The following is a 24,946-nucleotide window of genomic DNA, read 5'->3' on the forward strand; positions in this document are numbered from 1 at the left end:
ACGAAAACCACAGGGTTTTGATCTTGTCTCCCGAGATTCTATTCCCAAAGATTCCCAAATGTGCATTCAAGCACCAACTCACAAGTCCACCTTCAGCTCTTCAGGCACGCTAATAGATGCTGCTCCAAAGGCAGCTTCCTTAAAGGTCTGCAGCACAGAATCACTAACCTTCTCCTGCCTGCTCACCTCAGCACTTTTCCAGTTTGGAGTCTATTTTTCCACTAATCTCTTTTCAACTGAGCTAGGACTTTTCTTGTCCACATCCCTTCTGTGAGACTCTTCTTCTGGGTACTGTCCCTGTCCCTCTCTCCCTTTTGGGAACTCTCCCTGTCCCACTATCTTATCTTCGGATCTTTTCATGTTTTTTTCTCCTCTTTGGGAACACTTCCTGTCCCCCGCTCTCCTTTGGGACCTCTTCCTGTCTCCCTCTCTCCTTTGGGACTTCTTCCTGTACCCCCCTCTCCTTTGTGACTGTCATGATATTCAGATAAACATCATGGTGCAAACACACATACACTGATGGACAGATCAACGGACCAATCAACACACACGCAACATCACAGCCAATCACAAGCAAGGGCACACGCACTATAAAACAGGGAACATGACAGTTCCTGCTCATTCCAGCAGGAGACAGCTCAGGGCACAGAGCTCACAGCAAGCCACTCAGACATTCACCATGTGCTGAGTGCCTCCAAGATAGTGTTAGGGCTGGGTCCACAGGTTAAAGGGAAATGAACGAACCACAGTAACAAGTTTACAGATGTTGTTATTGAAATTAATAAAACAGAGTTGTACCATCTGCAACCGTGTTGGTTCGTCTGTGTAGCAGAGCACCCAACATGACAGTGACATCTTCCTTTCTCCCTCTCTCCTTTGGGACCACTTCCGGTCTCCCTCACTATTTTGGGACCACTTTCTGTCTCCCTCTCTCCTCTGGGACCTCTTCCTGTCCCCCCTCCCCTCTCCTTTGTGACCTCTTCCTGTCTCCCTCTCTCCTTGGGGACTAATTCCTGTCTCCCCCTGTCCTCTGGGACCTCTTCCTGCCCTCTCCCCCCCCCCCCTGGGTCCTCTTCCTGCCCCCCCCCCCTCTGGGGCCTCTTCCTGCCCCCCCCCCCTCTGGGGCCTCTTCCTGCCCCCCCCTCTCCTCTGGGACCTCTTCTTGCCCCCCCCTCTCCTCTGGGACCTCTTCCTGCCCCCCCTTTGTGGCCTCTTCCTGTCTCCCCCTCTCCTCTGAGACCTCTTCCTGTACCCCCCCCCTCTCTTCCTGTCTCCCTCTCTCCTTTGGGACCTCTTCGTGTCTCCCCCCCCCCCCCTCCTATGTGACCTCTTCCTGTCCCCCTCTCTCCTTTGGGACCTCTCCCTGCCCCCCCTCTCTCCTTTGGGACCTCTCCCTGCCCCCCCTCTCTCCTTTGGGACCTCTCCCTGCCCCCCCTCTCTCTCCTTTGGGACCTCTCCCTGCCCCCCCTCTCTCTCCTTTGGGACCTCTCCCTGCCCCCCTCTCTCTCCTTTGGGACCTCTCCCTGCCCCCCCTCTCTCTCCTTTGGGACCTCTCCCTGCCCCCCCCCTCTCTCTCCTTTGGGACCTCTCCCTGCCCCCCCTCTCTCCTTTGGGACCTCTCCCTGCCCCCCCTCTCTCCTTTGGGACCTCTCCCTGCCCCCCCTCTCTCCTTTGGGACCTCTCCCTGCCCCCCCTCTCTCCTTTGGGACCTCTCCCTGCCCCCCCTCTCTCCTTTGGGACCTCTCCCTGCCCCCCCTCTCTCCTTTGGGACCTCCCCCTGCCCCCCCTCTCTCCTTTGGGACCTCCCCCTGCCCCCCCTCTCTCCTTTGGGACCTCCCCCTGCCCCCCCTCTCTCCTTTGGGACCTCCCCCTGCCCCCCCCTCTCTCCTTTGGGACCTCTCCCTGCCCCCCTCTCTCCTTTGGGACCTCTCCCTGCCCCCCTCTCTCCTTTGGGACCTCTCCCTGCCCCCCTCTCTCCTTTGGGACCTCTCCCTGCCCCCCTCTCTCCTTTGGGACCTCTCCCTGCCCCCCTCTCTCCTTTGGGACCTCTCCCTGCCCCCCTCTCTCCTTTGGGACCTCTCTGTGTCCACCTCGGTGATCTGACCTGGAGTTTAACGGCGTTTGTCTTCTTGCACAGGCCCAAAGAACATAAGGATTGCAAAACTGCACGTGCACAGCCCACTCTGAGTCTGCTCATGCGCAAAAGCTCCGAGGTCCGTCGGGAGTTAAAGTTTCTGAAACTTTGCTGTCAACACTGAGGTAAGTACAGTTTTCATAACCAGTCTTTATTACATCCTTTATTATCAGGGCTACCTTTACTTCTTTGCCATTTTGTCTAAAAGTTAAGTATCCTGAAATATTGAGTTCCCAACATTGGTCACTTTGAAACCAAATCCTTTCTCTGCGTTCTATTAATTCATCTAATTTGTAGTGAATGCACCTTAGTCACTTTTATCTTTGCTGCTCTCACAGTCCCATTCTGAGTCACTCAGAATATTCTTTTCACCCCAAATCCTGCTCTACTGGAGAGTTTTGCTTCTAAATGGATATTTTCCCGAATCCTGCCCTTCCCTTTCTCAGTTCAAAGCCCAGTCTTCTGCCCTCGTTATTCGATTTTCCAGGACACTGATCCCAGTGTATTATTAATGGAATCCGTCCCAACCTAACACCTCCCTCTTTCCTCAATATTGGTGCCAGTGGCCCATGAAGCAAAGCCCATGCCTCCTAAGCCACTTTAATTGATACAGCAGGATCATCTGCCTCACAAGCAAATGACTGCAATGTGTTGCCATAACAACAAATGTGGCATGCGGTAATGGTTTGAGCAGGGAAACGTTAAACACGGTACAAAAGTCTGAGAGAGAAAACACGGTCATATGTGGTATTTGCGTGGGTGGTACTCTTAAATTGGGCCAAGAAATGGATTATCTTTTAACTGTTGAAATCAAGGTGTGGGCGTATCTGTATAACATTATGTTTGACTTTCATTTTATCCTGCAATATTTTGACTTCCCAGTTCTTCATCACCTCTGCAATTCCCAAGGGTTCTTCACCACCAGATCTGTTTTGTTTAATCCTGCCTTCATCTCCATGAAATGAATCAGATTTTTATTCAGCCCTTCAATTTTTCTGTGTGAGTTTGTGCTTGCATTCCACACTGACAGCTTGCACCTTCAAGGTCTTGGATGAGTGCAACTTCAACAACACACAGAAAAGCACAAAACCATCCAGGACAAAGCCATCCATTTGACTGGCACCGGATACACTGCCTTAAACAATTATTTCCCCCACTACTGACACAGTGGTAGCAGTGTCAGTAGTGCAATAACTTGCCAAATGAGCTACAACAGCATCTTACAAACCCGCGATCTCTGCCATCTCGAGGCATAAGAGCAACACCGCCACCTGCAATTTCCCTCCAAGCCACACTCCATCCTGACCTGGAACTATATCGCTGTTTCATCACTGCCACTGGGTCAAAATCCTGGATCTCCCTCCCTGACAGCACTCTGGCTGCACCTGCACGTACAACAATAACTTGAGAAAGCAGCTCACCACCACCTTATTAAGGATATCTAGGGATAGGCAACAAATGCTGACGTTTCCAGTGACACTCACGTCCCATGAATGAGTAATAATAATCTTCATTCGTGTCACAAGTAGGCTTACATTAACACTGCAATTAAGTTACTGTGAAAATCCTCTAGTCGCCACACTCTGGCGCCTGTTCGGGTACACTGAGGGAGAATTCAGAAGTCCAATTTACCTAAAAAGCACATCTTTCGGGACTTGTGGGAGGAAACCGGAGCACCTGGAGGAAACCCACGCAGACACGGGGAGAACGTGCAGACTCCGCACAGACAGTGACCCAAGCTGGGATCGAACCCGGGTCCCTGTGGCTGTGAAACAACAGTGCTAACCACTCAGTAAATTCATTGAAGCCTACTTGTGACAATAAGCGATTATTATTATTATGCTACTATGCCGCCCATAAAAATGTAAATACTATAACATGCTTTGTTATAAGGACTTTTGAAGGCATCATTGAAGAGGTACATCCTAAGGAAGGTTTTGAGAATAGAGAGAGACTTGGCAAGGCTGAGATCTATAAGAAAAAAGTTTCAGAGTGCTGGGTATGAAGACTGAAAGTTGGGAAGTTGGAGCGGAGGGAGGGATTACACAATATTGGATGAATTGACAATGCGAGCAGTGAAAGCTGTGAGAACATGTGAGACTTGGGGCAGGACTTTTTGGATGGCGGAGATTCATAGAATTTCATAGAATTTACAGCGCAGAAGGAGGCCATTCGGCCCATCGAGTCTGCACCGGCTCTTGGAAAGAGCACCATACCCAAGGTCAACACCTCCACCCTATCCCCATAACCCAGTAACCCCACCCAACACTAAGGGTAATTTTGGACACTAAGGGCAATTTATCATGGCCAATCCACCTAATCTAACCTGCCCTGCCTCCTGAAGCGTTGTGGGGAAACACATTCTTGCCAATCATAACAGCTCCCCACAGACATCTAACACTCTGAGGAGTGTTAATTGACTGGAGACAGGAATACTGCCCCTCCTTAGGCCCGACCTCAAAGAACTGACGGCCAGTCAGATCGGCTGGTAGCTCTCTATTCTCAGCAGTGGTCAAGACTGCCACTACAAACAATCCCCAGTTTCCAAGTCTCTGAATCTAGGACAAGGTTAGTGCGGGACTCTCAAAGCAGAGAGGGGAAGTAAAACCCACTGTTTGGGAGAGGGAGGTGGGCTTGTTGTTGGATAGGCTACGGGGTGAATGAACATCCGTGGGGGTAGACCTTGATATGGATTGGTTGGGGCAGGGGGGTACTTATTGTGTAACGGGGTCCCGAGGGAGGTGCCACCCCTTTCGGGCCGAGGCCTGAGCAGGTGACCTGTGGGGTTTCCATCCTGCACCTGAACGCCTGCTATGTTCACAATTGAGGCTGGGTGGGAAGTGGCTCTTAAATGGTCAATAATCGGCCAGCTAAGGGTCTTAATTGGGGCAAAAGTGGTCCTCGTACTCAGCTTCACCATGAAAATGTGTGGGCTGGTTGGTGGCGGGAACGTTTAGGACTTCCCCACCTGTAAACCCATCAGAATGGAAGCAACATTGCGAGAGAATAGTTTTCTTTACGACTATGAATGTAAGATGAGCATACTAAGATGGTAGATCCATTTCAGGTGCTGGTTATTTTTGGGATAACTAGGAATAGAACAATAATAGAGCATTTCCACAGAATTGGACTATGGAGGATGAACAGTATAAGAGGGTAGAGTGGTTCATTGCCAAACACAGGAGAGCATCAATATGGTGCTACATCCACATAGACTATTGGTGACTTGACCAGGACAATTAATAACCTTAAATGTGGCAGAAAATTAGAATTACATTGGCAGTTGAGGAAGGTGGAACAGTCCAAGATGTTCTTCCTAAGCAGCGGAATTGATAATATCAACATGAAGAGGATAATGCCAGAAGAGAGAGCTCTTTATAATGTTGCTAAACTTTGTGTCAAGGGAGTTGATCGGGAGAGGGGAAGAGTGAGGCTGTTGAGAAAATTGTCTCAGTGTTGGAGATGAAGAAATCCTTGAACTAATTAAACATGGCGTTGTGGAAAGGATGCAGGGGCTGGGACAAAGGACGTGACTTGTGACAGACAAGAGGAGAAGGAGGATTTGTCTATTGAGGGAGAAGAAATATTACATGAGGTGGTCAAGTTAGATCATGCCATTAACTCTGAGACATCATTTGAAATGATGTAGGAAGATATTGTAAAGGACAAGGAATGTGACCGTGAGGACCTGGTGAAGATGAGGGCTTTGAGGGCAGAAACAAGGTGAGTGATATTGAACAGGTTGTTGGAGAAGACCATATTGTGGAAGACTGAGTGAGGAGAATGGGATAAGCTCTCAGTGAGGCAATCATCAGCGATTGTGGGAGCTTGGGAGAATGGTAGAAAATGAAGACGTTGGAGGGCAGTCAAGAGGGTGATAGATGGTGAGATGCTTAGACAGAACCAGAGGATGAAGGGAATTTGAAGGTAAGAATCATGGTATTTGGGTGGGAAATGCTTGGAATGTGTAATTAGATGAGGTAGCCTTGACACGGGGTAAAGAATCACTGTCATTGAGCTAGGTTTCATTTACACTGGCCAGACACACCTATTATGCTGCTTTTTGAGCAAAATGGATGGTATGGCCTCTTCTTACATCTCCTTGACCACAGCAGAAGGAAGCAACTTTGTGAGCAATGCCATGGATTTCAGCCATATTAGATCCTGAGTGATTCACCCAGGCAGTTTTATGGAGATTATGCACACAACAGGAGGCCAGAAGAATTAATGAAATGTACTGGCAATCTGGTCTTCAGCATGCAGCACTGGCACTGTTATGATGCCACAAGGGATGTGCTTCATTCCCATGTGCAGCACAATGATCGATTTACCTTTGTCTGCCTGATGCTGAGATGTGTAAAATTATAGCTGAGCAGGAGTCACTGGAGGCATGATTCCTGACTGTCCTCGAAAAAAAAGATTTTCTGCATTTACAATTCATGCAGACACTTAGCATTCATAAAAGATGCTGAAGTGACAACCTGAAAATTGTTGCAACTTGGGATTTAAAAACCAATCAAAGTAATCCTTGCAATGCCGTTTGATGGTCAGCATAGTGGCTCGAATTACTGCCTCCCCTCACCAGGGGCCCGAGTTCAATTCCGGCCTTGGGTGACTGCCTGTGTGGAGTCTGCCCATTCTCCCCGTGACTGCGTGGGTTTCCTCCGGGTGCTCCGGTTTCCTCCCACCGTCCAAACATGTGCAGATTAGGTGGATTGGCCATGGTAAATTGCCCCTTAGTGTCCAAAAGGTTAGGTGTGGTTAAGGGAATAGGGTGGGGGAGTGGGCAGAGGAAGGGTGTTCTTTCAGAGGGTCGGTGCAGACTCGATGGGCTGAATGACCCCCTTCTGCACTGCAGGGATTCAATGATGCACTGATGAAGGGCGAAAGGGAATTGTACTCTTCAGTAGAAAAACAGCAAATGAGGTTTCTGCACCTGGCTAGAGGAAGAGAGGATCTTAATATGACAAGAATCTCTCTGGTTATATCCAGCTGTGTTACCACTGAAGGTTTCTTCACATGTATATGTGAATGTGGTTACTATCATGGTTAGTGTCTCAGAAACCCTGGATCGTTAATTGGTGGGCATTCCTTCATGAAGGATAGATACGAGCCAGTTGCATTCTTTCCTGAATCCAGCCGTTTTCCTTGTAAAATTTCCAGTGCAACCCACAAATGGTCAATTTTATTGAAATTAGTTTCATAATTTGCCATGGAGTGATTTATGCTCATGGCAGTCAAGGGCAAGCAAAAAGATCAGTTCACACGCCAAATTCCTCCAAACACTTTGGGATAGCGGTGGCTGGGAGCAACTGGTGGATTTACTGTGGAACCAGGAAGCTGCTCCTAACAGCTCGACTGTAAGGCCAGTAAAAATGTCATACTTGTGGCAGCCTTCTGTGGGATGGTTAAGGTTTGAGTGCTGAGCACCTGAAGATACAGGTTACAACTTGCACAGCATGTGCTGTGATCATTTACAATTGAATTGTGCAAATGTAGCCTATACTGGAGTTAGGCCTTATTTGAAGCTGGTACCCACTTAAGAGTCCTAAATTTTTTTTTAGTTATTCACAGATTGTGGGGTATTATTATCGAGGCTAGAAATTATTGCCTATCGTTGAAGGCTCTTGTGAAGGTAGTGGTGGGTTTTAGTGCACGTAGAGCTGCAAACATTGAGGCAAGTGGAGGGTATTCCATCACATGCCTCACTTGTGCCTTGTAGATGTGGACAGACTTTGGGGAGTCAGGAGTCACTCCTCATGTAATATTCAGCCTCTGGCCTGCTAATGTCATCAAAATATTTATATGGATTGCTAATCTAATTGTGTTTCTGGTAAATGGTGACCCTCAGGATGTAAATGGTTGGGGATTCGATAATGTTAATACCAATGAGTGTCAAGAGGAGGTGATGAGAGATCGGAGTAAGTAATTTTCTTGCACTAGCGTGATGCAAATATTATTTGCTATTTATCACCCCAAGCATGAATAATGTCCGGGTCTTGCTCCATGCGGGTGTGAAGTGCTTTATTATTTGAGGAATTCTGAAAGATACTGAACAATTTGCAATCATTGACAAACATCCATACCTCTGAGCTTTTGATGGAGGGAAGGTCATCGATGAAGTACCTGAATTTGGTTCGGTCTTGAACACTACCCTGAGGAATGACTGCAGTGATATACTGGGGCTTAGATGATTGGCTCCAACAGCCATAATACGTTTCCTTTTACTAGATGTGATTCCAGCCAGAGAGAATTCTGCTTTAATTTCCACTGACTCCAATTTCACAAGGCTACACTTGGCCAAATGTTGCCTTCAAGGATAGTCATTCTTACCTCCGTCTTTGTGTTCATGTTTGGACCACGGATATGGAGCTGATTTATTCTGGTGGAAACCAAATTGAAAATCAGTGAGAAGGTGAGTGTGTACCACTGGATTGCACTTTGCATCACTTTGCAGCTGATTGAGAGTAGGTTGTAATTCGCTGGATTGAATTTGTTCTGCTTTTTGTGAAAAGGATATGCCCTGATAATAGTACATTTTCATCTTGTGTTAGTACATCTCGGTAATAGTACATTTTCATCTAGTGCTTTCATGACCCTCTCAGGACTTAGGAACAGGAGTAGGTCATTTGGCCCTTCGAGACTGCTCCGCCATTCAGTGTAAGCATGTGGTTTCAGCTCTGACCTTCCTACCTTCCATACCCCTTGATTCCGTTGTCTCTCAAAAATTTACCTAACTCTTCCTTGAATAAATTTAAAGAGCCACCTTCGCTACTTTTGGGGGATGAGTATTCCACAGACTAATGACCCTCTGAGAGAAAAGAAATTCTCACACCTGTCTCAAAAGGGAGTCCTCTCATTCTTATATGTCCCATTAGTTTAAATCTCCCCCACAAGAGGAGCCTTCACATTTTCTCACGTTATATTCCATCTGCCAAATTTTTCACCACTCACTTAACTGTCAGCATCCCTTTGAAATTCGCTAACTCCTTACTTTCCTAACTAACTTGGTGTCTCCTGATTCAGTCCAGTCACCTAAGGTAGTTCAATAATCCTTATGCAGTCTTAATGCTTGATTAATTAACCAATAATGCATCTTCAAACCTTGAGTGAGATTCTACGTTTGATAGACTAAGGGTACGATGTACCGGCCAGGCTACGCCTGAAAGGCAACCCGGCACAGTGGGGTTGGTTTAGCACAGGACTAAATCGCTGGCTTTGAAAGCAGACCAAGGCAGGCCAGCAGCACGGTTCAATTGCCGAATCAGACTCCCCGAACAGGCGCCAGAATGTGGCTTTTCACAGCAACTTCACTTGTGACAATAAGCGATTTTCATTTTTTTCACAGTGCGACGCGGCCGGTAGATGCCGGGAGAGCCCTCTTCCAGGATCTATCCCGCTCGTAATGTCTTGTGAGGTCTAATAATAATAATAATAACTTTATTGTCACAAGTAGGCTTACATTAACACTGCAATAAAGTTACTGTGAAAAGCCCCTAGTCGCCACATTCCGGTGCCTGTTCGGGTACACAGAGGGAGAATTCAGAATGTCCAAATGACCTAACAAGACGTCTTTCGAGACTTGTGGGAGGAAACCGGAACACCCGGAGGAAACCCACACAGACATGGGGAGAACATGCAGACTCTACACAGGCAGTGACCCAAGCCGGGAATCGAACATGGGACCCTGGCGCTGTGAAGTAACAGTGCTACCCACTGAGCTACCATGGTGCCCATAATGCGATCTCATCCTGCCCATTGTGAACGGATCACCTTTTATCAAATCTGCATATTGGAGCGAGACAGCGAGCCTCACTCTAATATTCACTCCCACTATCTAACCAAGGCGTTGGGATCTGACGCCTTCACCATGGAGACCTCGGGTGAGCGCAGTTCTGTGCTGATCTACATAAGCGGGGACCAGACAGAACAGTGCTCATTGGGTCTCTCAGGAGATTGGAGGCCCCAGGTGATTGCAATCTGGGCAGGCTGGCACCCTGACATTGCTGGTAAACCCAGACACCTTGGCACTGCCAGTCTGGCACCCGTGAAGTGCCACCCATGTGCCAACTGACATTGCCAAGCTACCCAGATGGCACTGTCAGGCTGGCATTGCCAAGGTATCAAGCTGGCATTTTTCCTGTGATGGGGATCGGGCTTGAGGGTGCAGGCATCACTGCAATCCCTCACTCCTAACATTACCCCTTCGCACCCCCACTGCCCACTCTCCTAGAGGCCAATAAAAGTTGCCTGCATCCCCCACACCCTGCACCAATCCCGAACCCCTATATTGTCTTCTTTGGCCATGTGCCTTGCACACCAAGCCACCAGTTACAAACTATATCCTCCCGCCACCCCGTGTATCTCTCGTCCATCCATCTCACTTCAGTGTCACACATGCTGCAGCATATCAGCTGGACATAGGTACTCCCGAGGCAGTGGATAGTCAGATGACTCTCTGATCCCAGGAAACAGCTGTAACCCGGACAGGTATCACTCTTCTGAAAATAATTATCTCATAACTGGTGAAGATGTAGACGCAGAGCCAGAATCTACAGGAGGGGGTGTCACCAACTTTTCAACGCCTGCAGATGCAGTGGGGCTGCGCTTCTGATGAGTGCACCAAGGAGAGCTAGCATCTGGTGGGCCATTGATTGAACTTGGCCACGCCCATTCTATTGATGGTCAGCTGGGGTCTGAGGGTTTCCTAAGGGGCGTCCTGTGTGGGCTCCCAAATGTCCAGAGGCTCCGTGAACATTTACAGCACACTGTGAGCAGTCAGCAGAGTGAGCAGCCAGGGGCCTGTAACCTGCACCAAATGGATGCATTTCAAACAAATACTGCAGCAATGGCAGCCTGAGACAGGCCACCCTGATCTCGAGGGGAACACTCCGAATACACGGAACAGTCACCAACTCGCTTCCCGCTACTACCCCCAGCCCTGGCAGCCATCCCCAGCAAGCGGTACGATTTGTAACAGTTTGTCAACTTTTCTTAAACCTTCTCCCACAGGGCCCACAGATAGGTTGAACGAACAAAGTTGCGGCAGCCACCATTACCCCCTCAGCAGCCGTGGGGCCGAGTTCCCGCTTGCAAATACCTGTAGTAAATTGCGCCCTCGTGACTTCTGCCTGAGAGGTAGAATCGCAGAGGCCCGGAGCATAGTAGGTCAAACATGCTAATTATATTTTTGCATGCCGCTTCTGGTGCGGGGTGAGCATTATCGTCGCCAGCGAGAGACCGAAGTATGGGGCGGGATTCTCCAATCCTGTGGCAGAGTGTCCACGCCATCGTAAACGCCGTCGCATTTTACGACGGTGTGAACGGGCCGCTCCAGCTGCCGATCCCGGCGTGAACTGTGCTCCGCTCTGCGGAGAATCGCGTGCCAGCGTCGGGGTGGCATGGCCTGTTCGTGGGTATTCTCCGGCCCGGCCCAGGGCTGGGAGAATCCTGCCCATGGTGTTCCATTCAGAGCCAGGCATGGACCTCAATTTTGGCAGGACGCACAATCCTCCGTCCGAGCTTCCGGCATCAAGAGGCAGAGAATCCAGGCGTTTGCCTCTTCATTCCACCAGTCAACTCCAATCTGAAGTATTTGGTTGATTTAACTTCCTTGCCTGTTTACTTAATCAGAGACACCATTGGCCACTTATCTGGAGCCTAGATTACTGATCCCAGTGTCCTATATGTTTGGCAGTGGATGTATACTTCATCACCCAGGATTGACAGCTACTCATCAAAGGGTATGGAAAAAGAGAACTAGATCTGATAATGATTCTCTATTGCAATAGTTTGCACAATATGTATGTTAATTTGCATGCTGATACATTGTGTGTGCTGCAGTTTTTATTCTGAAATTGAACCTCAAAAGTGCATAATATATATATATATAAGTGGTAATTCCAAGTGGCATGCACTTGTTTCCATGGTTTCTGGTGCAACCAGTTCCATGTATATGAAGTTCCTCTCTGCAGCTCAGTACAAAGATATTTCAGAGAAAAGCTTAAATTATGAGCTGGCTATTTATGCATTAGTGTTTGGAGTTCAATAACATGAACCCACACCAACTGCAAACAGGAGCCATCACACAGGCATTGCAGCTGCAAAAGAATCCGTTTAAATGACAACTTGGGCAAAGAAACTGAACCTGACCACAGTATGAACATAAATTGTTCAGAGGAACAGGAGAAGGTCATTTAGTCCCTAGACCCTGCTTTTCCAAGTAACTAAATAATGGCCCATCTGTATTTTACTCTATCGACCTGCCTTGATTCCATAACCCTTAATAACGTTTCCTATCAAAAAATTATCAATCAATTTTGCGTTTTGAAATTTTCAATTGACATAACCTGAATAATATTTTAGAGAGAGATTTTCACCATCCTTTGTGAGAAGTGTTACATCATCCCTGAATGACCGGGTTCTAATTTTAAGATTGTTTTATTCTGGTCACCCACCAGAGGCAGTACTTCCTCTATATCTACTCTAACAAAAACTTTACTCATCCTAAGACCCGAAGACAGAGGAGCAGGAGTAGGCCATTCAACCCATCAGGTCTGCACCACCATTGAATGAGATCATGACTGATCTGATGTGATAATTTGCAACTCCTCTTTCCCTCCTTCTCCCCATAAACTTTTATCCCCTAACTGATTAAAAATCTGCCCATCTCAGCCTTGAACAAACGTATCTACCAACCTCTACTGCCCTCTGGGGTAAATAATTCTACAGATTTGCTACCCTCCGAGAGAAGAAATTTATCCTCATTTCTGTCTTAAATGGACGATCCATTACTCTGAGGTTATGCTCTCTGGTCCTCGACTCTTTCACAAGGAATTGCAGGAGCAATTCAGGACATGCTAATGGGCCAGCACTCTGCTGGTGGGAATTCCGAGCAATTCCCAGCCTGCATGCGTTCTAACCGCTGGGGCCAGAGTTAGCGCCAAAGAGCCTGACAGCTGGAGCTGTTTTTAAGTGTGCCACTTGACACACACACTTACTAAGCCACCAAGATGGCTCAGAGAAGACCTGCCCCCCCACCCCCGGTGTCATGAGTCCAAGGTGGACCCACAGTTCCATGCCAGTGAGAAGTGGAGGGATACCCTCTTCCCCAATCTGGACTGCAAACTCATGTCTGCCCTCCTGAACAATGCCTGGGAGGTGGTGGCAGAGGCAGTCCCCAGGAGACATCTGGATGATCTGGACGGGTGGGGGTCACTGGTGAGTCCTCTGCCAAAGGTTGCGGTGCAGGTGTCCTCTGTTTGGGGTGAGCTCTGCTGATCCCCTGCAATGGGGCAGTGCTTCTGAGGAGTGCTGACACCTGGTAAGCTACTGATTGAGCTCCTGATTGAGATTGGGCTCAGTGAGGTCTACGTGGTGCCTTGGACAGTTTTAGCAAGACTTCCCTATTTTTTTATACTTCATTCCCTTTGAGATAGAGGCCAACATTCCATTTGCCTTCCCTATTATCTGCTGAAGTTGCATGCTAGCTTTTTGTGATTTATGGACGACATCCCCCAAATCCCTCTGTGCTGCAGCGTTCTGCAGACTTCCCTCCATTTAAATAATATTCAGCTCATTTAGTCTTCCTACCTAAGTGCCTAACTTGAAATTTTCCTGCATTATCATAGAATTATCATAGAATTTACAGTGCAGAAGGAGGCCATTCGGCCCATCGAGTCTGCTCTTAGAAAGAGCACCCTACCCAAGGTCAACACCTCCACCTTATCCCCAGAACCCAGTAACCCCACCCAACACTAAGGGCAATTTTGGACACTAAGGGAAATTTACCATGGCCATTCCACCTAACCTGCACATCTTTGGGCTGTGGCAGGAAACCGGAGCACCCGGAGGACACCCACGCGGACACGAGGAGGATGTGCAGACTCCGCACAGACAGTGACCCAAGCCGGAATCGAACCTGGGACCCTGGAGCTGTGAAGCAATTGTGCTATCCACAATGCTACCGTGCTGCCAAGTATTTGACCACTCACTTAACCTGTCTATATCCCTCTGTAGGCTCTTTGTGTCAACCTACCCAATGCCAGGTCCCTCAGTGATGCACTGAGTGCCTTTAAATGAGGAACGCGTTTAGGTTATTGAGTTGGATGATCATCCATGTCACAATGAAGGGTGAAGCAAGCTCGAAGGGTCGAATGGCCTTCTTCTCCTTTACTGGGTTACGGGGTTAGGGCAGATACGTGGGCTTGAGTAGGGTGTTCTTCGTAAGGGCCAGTGCAGACTCGATGGGGCGAATGGCCTCCTTCTGCACTGTAAATTCTATGATCTATGATCTATTTTCTATGTATCTATGTATCATTCTATGATTCTATCGGTGGGAAAGTGAGGGCAAAGAAACTAAAACTTGTCCAAAATTCCTGAGATCTTGTCAAAGCTCCTGACCGTGTCCGAAATATACAGCAGGAGATTATCCGCGTACAATGCCCCTCCACCGCCTTGAACCCCGAAGCTCTATTGCCAGCGGCTCAATCGCTAGGACAAAGAGCAGCGGAGAGAGTGGGCACACTGCCTTGTCCCCCAGTGTAACCCAAAATAATGTGAGCTGACCTTGTTTGTCCGAATACTCACATTAGGCGCCTTATACAGCAGCCGAACCCAATCCACAAACCCCTGACCAAACCTGAACTGCCCTAACACCTCGAACAAATGCACCTATTCGACCCGGTTGAACGCCTTCTCTGTGTCCATTGCCACCACCACATCCCGGCCCTCCGTGGGCATTATCATAGCAATAAGCAACCTCCGTACATTCGCTGACAACCATCTTCCCTTCATAAACCCTGTCTGGTCCTCACCTATCACCCCTGGCACACAATCCTCTATCCACATCCCCAGTACCTTGGCCAACAACTTTGCATCTACATTCAGCAGTGAGATCGGGCGGTATGATCCCCACTGCTCCGAGTCCTTGTCCTTCTTTAAAATGAGCAATATCAAAGCCTGAGACAGCATGGGGGGGAGCTTCTCCCCTCCCTATCGACTCATTGTACATCTCAACTAAAAGGGGCCCCAGCTCCAACCCAAACTTCTTATAGCATTCAAATAAGAACCCATTCGGACTCGGGGCCTTCCCCGCCTGCATTGACCCCACGCAGTCAATCCCCCCCCCCCAGTACCTGCACCTTCACCTCCTCAAGCCTCGGGAACTCCAACCCGCCCAAAAACTGCCTCATCCCTTCATCGCCCACTGGAGGCACCGAGTTATACAATCTCTGGTTAAAAAGCCTCAAAAAACTAATCATCCGCTCCGGCTACGAGACCATCGTCCTCCTATCGTCTCTCACCCTCCCAATTTCCCTCACCGCCACCTGCTTCCTCAACTGGTGCACAAGCATCCTGCTACCTTTCTTCCCCATCTCATATACCTCCCCCCTGGCTCTGTGCAATTGTTCCGCCGCCTTTCCCATGGACACCAGCCCAAACCCCATCTGGAGCCTCTGCCTCTCCCTTAGTCGCATTTTCTCAGGCGCCAACGAATATCTCCGATCCACCTCAGAATGTCCTCCATCAACCTAACCTCTCAGTCTGCTCCACCCTCTCCCTCTGCGCCCGAATCAATATAAATTTTCCCTTTACCACCACTTTCAGCGCCTCCAACAGCATGGAGGCGGAAACCTCCCCCGTCTTATTCTGCTCCACATAATTCCAGATGGCCACCCTAACACTCTCGCAAACCCCCTTATCTGCCAATAACCACACATCCAATCTCCACTGTAGCCGCTGAGCCTTCCATTTCGCCACCTGCAAGTCCACCCAATGCGGCACGTGGTCAGAGACCACAATCGCCAAGTACTCCAATCCGACCACCCCCTCCAACAATGCCTTGTCTAAATCAAATAAATTAATCCGGGAGCACACCCAGTGCACATGTGAGAAACACAAAAACTCCTTCAGCCATGGCCTCTCAAAGCACCATGGGTTCGGCCGCCCCATACCCCATAACCCAACAACTCCTTCACCGCAGCCGAAACCTTCAGGGATCTAGAGCACGACTGGACCAACCTAGGATCCAGCACTGTATTAAAATCCCCCCCATAATCAGCCGGTGCGTGTCCTGGTCCGGAATCTTTGCTAAAACCCGTGTCAGAAAATCCACATTGCCCTAATTTGGGGCATATACATTTACTAGCACCACAGACATTCCCTCCAGCTTCCCATTCCCCATCACAAACCTCCCCTCCCTCCCCACTCTGAGTCATTTACAATACTTCCCACCTCAAAAGCCACCCTCGAATTGATCAGCACCGCCACACTCCAATTGTCTTCATATCCAACCCTGAAAGGAACATCTGATTTACCCAACCCTTCCTCAGCCTCATCTAGTCCCCCAGCTTTATGTGCATCTCTTGAGGAACACAACATCCGCCTTTAAAACTCATTTAACCGCGCCATTCAGACCCAAACATTCCATGTAATCAACTAGGTTGGGGGGGGGGGGGTGGGGGGGTGGCTACCTGCTGACTCTCTTTAACCAGCTCCCCCAGGTCCACGACTCGATCACCCTCGGGCTCTCCCATGATGTCCGCCGCCATCTCCCCTTAACCAGCTACCATGGTGGTCCCAACCAGAGGCTGCCGCCTATCCTTCTTCCTCACCGCCCTTCACCCGCAATTACCAAAAGCAGTAAAACACACTTACTGCTCCACTCCCAGACACATTAAATACAACAACCCACCCGGCTTGCAGCCCCACTTTCCCCACATTAGTATCTCCAAAGTGCAGTGTCCTCACTAACCTCCCAGTCCATGGTCTCTCATAAATTCACTCGCCTCCTCTGGCGTGTCAAAATAAACCTCTTGGTTCTGGTGCAGGACTCACAGTCAACCCAAACCTCACTCTTTCCTTGCAGAGGGCAGCGTTGATCCAATTGGAATCGGCCTGCAGTTTGGCCGACTCCGCACCCGTGTCCTGGTAAATTCTCAGCACGTTTCCTTCCCAGGTGCAATTTCTCATTTCCTTCGCCAACTCAGAATCTTCGCCTTGTCGATAAAATGACGCAGCCGCACCACCATCGCCCTTGACGGCTCCCCTGTCTTCAACCTCCTCCTCAATGCCCTTTGCGCTTGATCCACTTCGGGGAGAGGGTCAAAGACCCCCTCCCCCACCAGCGTCTCAAACATATTAGCTACGTACTTTGTGGTTTGCGTTCCCTCAATCCCTGAAGGGAGCCCCACGATCCAGAAATTCTGTCTCCTGGAACGGTTCTCGAGGTCCTTCACCTTTTCCCTCAACCTCTTCTGGCTCCCCGACACAAGTCCCATCTTTGCCTCCAATGAGGCCAGCCGGTCCTCATGCTCTCCCACCGACTCCTCCACCTTCTGGAGCGTCAGACTCTGAATCTCCAGCCTCTGCTCCATTCTCTCAATGGCTGCCCTAAGCGGCACTACCACCTTTGCTAGGTCCTCTGAGGCCTCCTTCCTCCCTGCTGGAACGTAGCATTCAAAATGTCCCACCAGTTGCTCAGTAGACCACTGGACAGGCAACGACACCCCAGAACCCTCCTTCATCTTTTCCTCTGTTGCACCTCGAATAATCTCTCATCCAGGCTGCTGCCTTTTATTTGTGACACTCCTCGTCTGTAAGCCATAAACAGGTCCCACTAGTGGAGTACTTCTACCTCTCAGTACTAATGCACCTCAGATCAGCAAACACGCCTTAAATCAGGTGAAAAAGGACCAAGCAATTCCACCTCGAGTGGGAGCCACCAATTGTCCGACCACTCACTGCATGGCTGCCACCAGAAGTCTCACGTAAAGTTTATTTTTGTTTAAAAACATGAAGTTGACTGCGTGACAGGAAACAGAGAGGAAGGCATATCGTTTATTTATGAAATGCTACCTGTCCACTTAGTTTCTTAGCTTAGTTAAGCGTTTACCAATCAACCTTTTTTGTAATTAGTTATGGATGGTATTCAATAAGTCTTTATAGTGATTGCTTATAACACCAGATGGCCTTCAATGTAGAAGTGTCTTTCAAAGAGCCAACCAGTATTTAGCAGCTGGAAACGAATTTTGCGTGTCTGCCTGTTGGAAAATTTATTTGCAGTAATGATTGTCCTATCATATGTAGCTGGAAGATGTGTTACTTTTTCCTTGCTGAAATGTTTAAATATATTTACCGAAGGACTTTGCAGTATTTGTGGGTGAAGAATTCCCTGAAATATCTCAATCCCACAGTGTCTATAAATAAATATCTTTGAGAGATGTGGTTTACCCTTTAATCGCTGTTGGCTGTACAATCATTGAGTTTTAATTTTGCTTCTGAAACTAAAATCTTTATAAGGTTATTTGATTCCTTATATTGGGCTGATGGTTTGTAGAAAATCACGGCTATTGTCCTGAAAGCGTTGATGTTCTGTCATCACAGGCTATTATTTTAGTGACAAATTGCTTTATCAAAGCATATATTAATTCAGCTTTGCTCAAATCGCGCGCTCCCTCTGGCTCCCTGGAAGCCCCGTTGAACATATTTTCTCCTCTCCTGCCAGAGAGCTGCAGGGAGGGAACATATTTTCTCCTCTCCTGCCAGAGAGCTGCAGGCAGAGTGTCTATGAGGCATTGTGAGGACGGCAGGTTCCCCATGTGCCATTGATTACATGCACATTGCTTAGTCGGTGCCATGTGTCAACTCTGATGTACCACAGTCCAAGGTGATGGGGACAAATTGGGCAGATCTGTTAAATGGCAGGAGGCGTGAGGTACACAGCCAGATTGAGCCAGTTGCAGTGAAATGAGCTGGCTGTAATTACAGTGTGAATATCTGCCAGTTATAGTATTACTAATAATTATATGTAGGATATTAAGGCATTACATCAATTACACATGGATCAGCAGTGAGTAATTGCATTACTGTTGGTTATGATTGAGGGCAATTTGAATCTTGCGTCTATTAATACTAGCTATCAATGAAAATGCAGTGAATTCCATTAGTTACTGATGGAATCAAAGTTCTCCCATTTCTAGTTTTCTCTCCGCAAAGCATTCCCCTCACCTTCCCCTCTTTCTCACCCTCATTTTACCCTTCCTCCACTCTAACTCCGCACTCATTTTCGCCTCTCGCTCCATCCTCTGTTTGATGGCACTTGCACCAACTGTTTTATTGCTGCTTTATTGCCGTTTTGTTTTTGTTGGTGTCCTGGGTGCATTAATTTTAGAGTGTAAAAATGGGATCTCATGGGAAAATTCTGGGGTTGGATCCCTTGGGAAAATAGCTTGGGTTGTACTGATTTCAGAGATGAGAATCTATTGCTGTTCTGATTTTTCTGATGAAAGCATCTTCATGAGCATTCATAGGAAGGGGGTGTAGCAGAGGCTGAGACTCGGGGTTGGCTGCTTTCAGACCAACCTGTCGTGTTGGGTGTTATGATGCACAAATGACCCAACACGGCTGTAGATGGTACAACTCTGTTTTATTGTCTAAACAATGGTAACAACTAACTACCTGCTTGGGTATGTGCTTCACCAGCTAACCTGTAGACCCAGCCCTATCACTATCTTACTGAGGCACTCAGCACATTGGTCTATGTCTGAGTGGCGTGCTGTGAGCTCTGTGCTCTGAGCTATCTCCTGGTAGAATCCGCGGGAACTGTGGTGTTCCCTGTTTTATAGTGCGTGTGCTCTCACTGGTGATTGGCTGCGATGTTATGTGTGTGCTGGTTGGTCCAACTGCCTGTCCATATGAACTAGGAACAGGAGTAGGCCATCTGGCCCCTCGAGCCTGCTCCGCCATTCAATGAGATCATGGCTGATCTTTGTGGACTCAGCTCCACTCTCCGGCCCGTACACCATATCCCCGAATCCCTTTATTCTTTAGAAAGGTATCTATCTTTTTCTTAAAAACGTTTAAAGAAGGAGCCCCAACTGCTTCACTGGGCAAGGAATTCCAGAGATTCACAACCCTTTGGGTGAAGAAGTTCCTCCTAAACTCGGTCCTAAATCTACTTCCCCTTATTTTGAGGCTATGCCCCCTAGTTTTGCTTTCCCCGACCAGAGGAAACAACCTGCCCGCATCTATCTTATCTATTCCCTTCATAATTTTGTATGTTTCAATAAGATCCCCCCGCATCCTTCTAAACTCCAATGAGTACAGTCCCAGTCTACTCAACCTCTCGTCATAATCTAATCCCCTCAACTCTGGGATCAACCTAGTGAATCTCCTCTGCACTCCCTCCAGTGCCAATATGTCCTTTCTCAGGTAAGGAGACCAAAACTGAACACAATACTCCAGATGTGGCCTCACCAACACCTTATACAATTGCAGCATAACCTCCCTAGTCTTGAACTCCATCCCTCTAGCAATGAAAGACAAAACTCGATTAGCCTTCAGGATTAGCACCTGCACACCAACTTTTTGCGACTCGTGCACCAGCACAACCAGGTCCCTCTGCACAGCAGCATGTTTTAACATCTTACCATTTAAATAATAATCCATTCTGCTGTTATTCCTCCCAAAATGGATAGCCTCACACTTGGCAACATTGAATTCCATCTGCCAGACCCTAGCCCATTCACCTAACCTATCCAAATCCTTCTGCAGACTTCCGGTATCCTCTGCACTTTTTGCTATACCACTCATCTTAGTGTCGTCTGCAAACTTTGCCACATTGCACTTGGTCCCCAACTCCAAATCATCTATGTAAATTGTGAACAACTGCGGGCCCAACACTGATCCTTGAGGAACCCCACTAGTTACAGGTTGCCAACCAGAGAAACACCCATTCATCCCCACTCTCTGCTTTCTGTTAGTTAACCAATCCTCTACCCATGCTACCACTTTACCCTCAATGCCATGCATCTTTAGTTTATGCAGCAACCTTTTGTGTGGCACCTTGTCAAAAGCTTTCTGGAAATGCAGATATACCACATCCATTGGCTCCCCGTTATCTACTGCACTGGTAACGTCCTCAATAAATTCTACCAAATTAGTCAGACACGACCTACCCTTTATGAACCAATGGGACAATTTCCCTCCAGGTGCCCCGCTATTTCCTCCTTAATGATAGATTCCAGCATTTTCCCTACAACCGAAGTTAAGCTTACCGGCCTATAATTACCCGCTTTCTGCCGACCTTTTTTAAACAGTGGTGTCACGTTTGCTACTTTCCAATCCTCTGGGACCACCCCAGAGTCTAGTGAATTTTGATAAATTATCACTAGTGCGTTTACAATTTCCCTAGCCATCTCTTTTAACACTCTGGGATGCATCCCATCAGGGCCAGGAGACATGTCTACCTTTAGCCCCATTAGCTTGCCCAATACTGCCTCCTTAGTGATTACAATCATCTCAAGGTCCTCACCTATCATATCTTTATTTCCATCAGTCACTGGCATGTTATTTGTGTCTTCCACTGTGAAGACTGACCCAAAAAACCTGTTCAGCTCCTCAGCCATTTCCCCGTCTCCTATTATTAAATCTCCCTTCTCATCTTCCAAAGGACCAATATTTACCTTAGCCACTCTTTTTTGTCTTATATATTTGTAGAAGGTTTTACTATCTGCTTTTATGTTCTGAGCCAGTTTACTTTCATAGTCTACCTTACTCTTCTTTATAGCTTTTTTAGTAGCTTTCTGTTGTCCCCTAAAGACTTCCCAGTCCTCTAGTCTCCCACTAATTTTTGCCACTTTGTATGTTTTTTCCTTCAATTTGATACTCTCCCTCACCTCCTTAGATATCCACGGTCGATTTTTCCCCTTTCTACCGTCTTTCTTTTTTGTCGGTATGAACCTTTCCTGAACACTGTGAAAGATCGCTCGGAAGGTTCTCCACTGTTCCTCAACTGCTTCACCATGAAGTCTTTGCTCCCAGTCTACCTTAGCTAGTTCTTCTCTCATCCCATTGTAATCGCCTTTGTTTAAGCACAAAACACTAGTGTTTGATTTTACCTTGTCATCCTCCAACTGTATTTTAAATTCCACCATATTGTGGTCGCTCCTTCCAAGAGGATCCCGAACTATGAGATCATTAATCAATCCTGCCTCATTACACAGGACCAGATCTAGGGCCGCTTGTTCCCTTGTAGGTTCCATTGCATACTGTTCCAGGAAATTATCCCGGACACATTCTATAAACTCCTCCTCAAGGCTGCCTTTACCAACCTGGTTAAACCAATTGACATGCAGATTAAAATCTCCCATGATAACCGCTGTACCATTTCTGCATGCATCCGTTATTTCTTTGCTTATTGCCTGCCCTACCATCCTGTTACTATTTGGTGGCCTATAGACTACTTCTATCAGTGACCTTTTCACCTTACTATTCCTGATTTCCACCCAAATTGATTCAACCTTGTCCTCCATAGCACCAATATCATCCCTTACTATTGCCCAGATGCCATCCTTAAACAACAAAGCAACACCACCGCCCTTACCGTCCATTCTATCCTTTCGTATAGTCTGATACCCTTGGATATTTAACTCCCAGTCGTGACCATCTTTTAACCATGTTTCAGTAATGGCCACTATATCATAGTCATTCCATGTCCATCAGTGTGTGTGTGATTGCACCATGACATGCTGATGTGGATATCATGACATCCCCCCCTTTCACAAAGGATATGTGCCTACATAATAATAAATAGAAATGTGTACTGAGTGCATCTGAGTATGTGTGTGCAATATTTACAACATATATATGAGGCTAAACTATATACAGAGGAAGGTGTCAGGTGCAACAGAACAACGAGGTTGTACCAATAACAGAACAAATGCAATCAACAAACGACGAGAGAAAACTTCTAGAACAATGCACGACAAGAAAAAAAAACCGTTAACAGTACTGTAAAACAATTCAGTGAGTTCAATGTGCTAACAGGCTCATAAATCAAGTCTCTCAGGTGGGCGACGAATTCGGGTTGACCGCCTCAAGGGTGGGTCAGGATCCACCGGCTGATGAATGGGCCTGGCCATGGGCGAGAGAGGAAGAGGCAGAGTGGCAGGAAGCTCAACAAAGTCAGGGACAACAGGAGGGTGTGGCACCGGTGCATGATCTCGTAACGAGCGTGGAACCAGACAAAGGGCCCGCCGATTACGGCGGCGAATGGAGCCATCAGGCATACGAACTGGGAATGAGCGGGGAGCCACGTGGCGGAGAACCTCGGCGGTTGCCGACCAGCCACCCTCTGGTAGGTGTATGCGGACATTGTCTCCAGGCACCAGGGCAGGAAGATCAGTCGCCCGAGCGTCATATGCCACCTTCTGCTGAGCACGCTGTTGTTGCATCCTTCGCAATACTGGAGCATGGTCGAGGTCAGGAACATGAATGGACGGCACAGTGGTCCTGAGGGTGCGACCCATCAACAGCTGGGCTGGCGAGAAGCCCGTGGACAGTGGGGCAGAGTGATAGGCCAGCAGGGCTAAACAGAAGTCAGATCCGGCATCAGCAGCCTTGCAGAGGAGCCACTTCACTCTGTGAACGCCCTTTTCCGCCTTGCCATTCGACTATTGATGCAAGGGACTGGACGCCACGTGTGTGAAGTTGTATGAAGTGGCAAAGGAAGGCCCGTTGTCAGACATGACGGTGAGTGGAATTCCATGGCGAGCAAAGGTTTCTTTGCATGCCCGGATGACAGCTGATGACGTTGTGTCGTGCAGGCGTATGACCTCCGGATAACTTGAGAAGTAGTCAATAAGAATGATGTAGTCCCTGCCGAGCACATGAAAGAGGTCCACGCCCACCTTCGACCAGGGGGATGTGACCAACTCATGGGGCTGAAGGGTCTCAGGGGGTTGCGCCGGCTGAAACCTCTGGCAGGTGGGGCAGTTGAGCACCATATTGGCGATGTCGTCGCTGATGCCCGGCCAGTACACAGCCTCTCGGGCCCTCCGCCTGCACTTTTCAACTCCGAGATGGCCTTCGTGCAGTTGTTCGAGGACAAGCCGGTACATGCTGTGTGGGATCACGATCCGGTCCAACTTCAAGAGGACACCATCAATGGTGTTGTCCCGGACGTTGTAAAATTGTGGGCACTGCCCCTTGAGTCACCCTTCTGTCATGTGGCGCATCACACGTTGTAGAAGGGGGTCAGCCGCCGTCTCACGGCGAATGTGGGCCAGACGTGCATCAGTGGCCGGGAGATTGGCCGATGTGAAGGCTACCTGTGCGTCGACCTCCGAACCCCTCCGAGTCGGGCGGTGTGTTGACCGTCCTGGACAGAGCATCTGCGATGATGAGATCCTTCCCCGGGTTGTAGACAAGTTGGAAGTCGTACCTCCGGAGCTTGAGCAGAATGCGCTGGAGGCGAGGGGTCATGTCGTTGAGGTCCTTCTGAATGATGTCGACCAGGGGGCAATGGTCGGTCTCCACAGTGAACTGCGGAAGACCATATACATAGTTGTGAAAATTGTCGATGCCAGACAACAGGCCTAGGCACTCCTTCTCAATCTGCGCATAGCGCTGTTCTGTGGGGGTCATGGCCCGCGACGCATAGGCCACCGGAACCCATGATGAGGTGTTGTCCCGTTGCAGGAGTGCCGCCCCAATGCCAGACTGGCTGGCGTCAGTTGAGATCTTTGTTTCCCGTGTGGTATCGAAAAACACCAGTACCGGTGTGGTCGTGAGCTTGACCTTGAGCTCCACCCATTCACTCCATTGTCTTTTTGACCAGGTGGCGAAGAGCAGTCGTGTGCGAAGCAAGGTTAGGAATGAACTTCCCCAGGAAGTTGACCATCCCGAGAAAGCGCAGCACTGCCGCCTTGTCTGACGGCTGCTGCATGGCTGCGATGGCTGCTACTTTGTCGGCATCCGGCCGCACACCCGACTGGGAGATGTGGTCCCCCCAAAACTTTAGCTCAGTCT

At 48.4% G+C, this 24,946-nt stretch overlaps 1 protein-coding gene across 2 annotated transcripts in view; it reads left to right on the plus strand.

Moving 5' to 3' along the window:
* LOC140385293 (cAMP-regulated phosphoprotein 21-like) overlaps positions 1-24,946 on the plus strand; it is a 646,047-nt gene that overhangs the window by 166,342 nt on the left and 454,759 nt on the right. For both annotated transcript variants that reach the window (XM_072467301.1, XM_072467302.1), the window contains one exon: positions 2,138-2,259. The gene's annotated coding sequence lies outside the window, so the exon portion shown is untranslated. The remainder of the gene's footprint in view (positions 1-2,137; positions 2,260-24,946) is intronic.

The sequence above is a fragment of the Scyliorhinus torazame genome, chromosome 11 (genome assembly GCF_047496885.1).
Source record: "Scyliorhinus torazame isolate Kashiwa2021f chromosome 11, sScyTor2.1, whole genome shotgun sequence".
Classification (NCBI taxonomy): domain Eukaryota; kingdom Metazoa; phylum Chordata; class Chondrichthyes; order Carcharhiniformes; family Scyliorhinidae; genus Scyliorhinus; species Scyliorhinus torazame.